Source organism: Salvelinus namaycush, unplaced genomic scaffold (assembly GCF_016432855.1).
Source record: "Salvelinus namaycush isolate Seneca unplaced genomic scaffold, SaNama_1.0 Scaffold1207, whole genome shotgun sequence".
Classification (NCBI taxonomy): Eukaryota; Metazoa; Chordata; class Actinopteri; order Salmoniformes; family Salmonidae; genus Salvelinus; species Salvelinus namaycush.
The window spans coordinates 75,201-78,767 of NW_024057906.1; positions in this window are offsets into that span (position 1 = coordinate 75,201).

A 3,567-nucleotide genomic window follows, 5' to 3' on the forward strand; every position below is an offset into this window, starting at 1 on the left:
GTACACTACAACACTGAGTTAACCTGGAACCACTAAAGGAAACACTAGAACAGTAGTGGAACCATCAGAACACTGAGTTAACCTGCAGAACACTAAAGTAAACACTAGAACAGTAGTGGAACCATCAGAACACTGAGTTAACCTGTAGAACGCTAAAGGAAACACTAGAACAGTAGTGGAACCATCAGAACACTGAGTTAACCTGTAGAACACTAAAGGAAACACAAGAACAGTAGTGGAACCATCAGAACACTGAATTAACCTGTAGAACACTAAAGGAAACACTACAACAGTAGTGGAACCATCAGAACACTGAGTTAACCTGTAGAACACTAAAGGAAACACTAGAACAGTAGTGGAACCATCAGAACACTGAGTCAACCTGTAGAAAACTAAAGGAAACACTAGAACAGTAGTGGAACCATCAGAACATTGAGTAAACCTGTAGAACACTAAATGAAACACTAGAACAGTAGTGGAACAATCAGAACACTGAGTTAACCTGTAGAACACTAAATGAAACACTAGAACAGTAGTGGAACCATCAGAACACTGAGTCAACCTGTAGAACACTAAAGGAAACACTAGAACACTGAGTTAACCTGTAGAACACTAAAGGAAACACTAGAACAGTAGTGGAACCATCAGAACACTGAGTCAACCTGTAGAACACTAAAGGAAACACTAGAACAGTAGTGGAACCATCAGAACACTGAATTAACCTGTAGAACACTAAAGGAAACACTAGGACAGTAGTGGAACCATCAGAACACTGAGTTAACCTGTAGAACACTAAAGGAAACACTAGAACAGTAGTGGAACCATCAGAACACTGAGTTAACCTGTAGAACACTAAAGGAAACACTACAACAGTAGTGGAACCATCAGAACACTGAGTTAACCTGTAGAACACTAAAAGAAACACTAGAACAGTAGTGGAACCATCAGAACACTGAGTTAACCTGTAGAACACTAAAGGAAACACTAGAACAGTAGTGGAACCATCAGAACACTGAGTTAACCTGTAGAACACTAAAGGAAACACTAGAACAGTAGTGGAACCATCAGAACACTGAGTTAACCTGTAGAACACTAAAGGAAACACTAGAACAGTAGTGGAACCATCAGAACACTGAGTTAACCTGTAGAACACTAAAGGAAACACTAGAACAGTAGTGGAACCATCAGAACACTGAGTTAACCTGTAGAACACTAAAGGAAACACTAGAACAGTAGTGGAACCATCAGAACACTGAATTAACCTGTAGAACACTAAAGGAAACACTACAACAGTAGTGGAACCATCAGAACACTGAGTTAACCTGTAGAACACTAAAAGAAACACTAGAACAGTAGTGGAACCATCAGAACACTGAGTTAACCTGTAGAACACTAAAGGAAACACTAGAACAGTAGTGGAACCATCAGAACACTGAGTTAACCTGTAGAACACTAAAGGAAACACTAGAACAGTAGTGGAACCATCAGAACACTGAGTTAACCTGTAGAACACTAAAGGAAACACTAGAACAGTAGTGGAACCATCAGAACACTGAGTTAACCTGTAGAACACTAAAGGAAACACTAGAACAGTAGTGGAACCATCAGAACTTTGAGTTAACCTGTAGAACACTAAAGGAAACACTAGAACAGTAGTGGAACCATCAGAACATTGAGTTAACCTGTAGAACACTAAAGGAAACACTAGAACAGTAGTGGAACCATCAGAACACTGAATCAACCTGTAGAACACTAAAGGAAACACTAGAACAGTAGTGGAACCATCAGAACGTTGGGTTAACCTGTAGAACACTAAAGGAAACACTAGAACAGTAGTGGAACCATCAGAACATTGAGTTAACCTGTAGACCACTAAAGGAAACACTAGAACAGTAGTGGAACCATCAGAACACTGAGTTAACCTGTAGAACACTAAAGGAAACACTAGAACAGTAGTGGAACCATCACAACACTGAGTTAACCTGTAGAACACTAAAGGAAACACTAGAACAGTAGTGGAACCATCAGAACACTGAGTTAACCTGTAGAACACTAAAGGAAACACTAGAACAGTAGTGGAACCATCAGAACACTGAGTTAACCTGTAGAACACTAAAGGAAACACTAGAACAGTAGTGGAACCATCAGAACACTGAGTTAACCTGTAGAACACTAAAGGAAACACTAGAACAGTAGTGGAACCATCAGAACACTGAGTCAACCTGTAGAAAACTAAAGGAAACACTAGAACAGTAGTGGAACCATCAGAACACTGAGTTAACCTGTAGAACACTAAAGGAAACACTAGAACAGTAGTGGAATCATCAGAACATTGAGTAAACCTGTAGAACACTAAATGAAACACTAGAACAGTAGTGGAACAATCAGAACACTGAGTTAACCTGTAGAACACTAAAGGAAACACTAGAAAAGTAGTGGAACCATCAGAACACTGAGTTAACCTGTAGAACACTAAATGAAACACTAGAACAGTAGTGGAACCATCAGAACACTGAGTCAACCTGTAGAACACTAAAGGAAACACTAGAACAGTAGTGGAACCATCAGAACACTGAGTTAACCTGTAGAACACTAAAGCAAACACTAGAACTGTAGTGGAACCATCAGAACATTGAGTTAACCTGTAGAACACTAAAGGAAACACTAGAACAGTAGTGGAAGCATCAGAACACTGAGTTAACCTGTAGAACACTAAAGGAAACACTAGAACAGTAGTGGAACCATCAGAACACTGAGTTAACCTGTAGAACACTAAAGGAAACACAAGAACAGTAGTGGAACCATCAGAACACTGAATTAACCTGTAGAACACTAAAGGAAACACTAGGACAGTAGTGGAACCATCAGAACACTGAGTTAACCTGTAGAACACTAAAGGAAACACTAGAACAGTAGTGGAACCATCAGAACACTGAGTTAACCTGTAGAACACTAAAGGAAACACTAGAACAGTAGTGGAACCATCAGAACACTGAGTTAACCTGTAGAACACTAAAGGAAACACTAGAACAGTAGTGGAACCATCAGAACACTGAGTTAACCTGTAGAACACTAAAGGAAACACTAGAACAGTAGTGGAACCATCAGAACACTGAGTTAACCTGTAGAACACTAAAGGAAACACTAGAACAGTAGTGGAACCATCAGAACACTGAGTTAACCTGTAGAACACTAAAGGAAACACTAAACAGTAGTGGAACCATCAGAACACTGGATTAACCTGTAGAACACTAAAGGAAACACTAGAACAGTAGTGGAACCATCAGAACATTGAGTTAACCTGTAGAACACTAAAGGAAACACTAGAACAGTAGTGGAACCATCAGAACACTGAGTTAACCTGTAGAACACTAAAGGAAACACTAGAACAGTAGTGGAACCATCAGAACACTGAGTTAACCTGTAGAACACTAAAGGAAACACTAGAACAGTAGTGGAACCATCAGAACACTTGAGTTAACCTGTAGAACACTAAAAGCAACACTAGAACATGTAGTGGAACCATCAGAACACTTGAGTTAACCTGTAGAACACTAAAGGAAACAC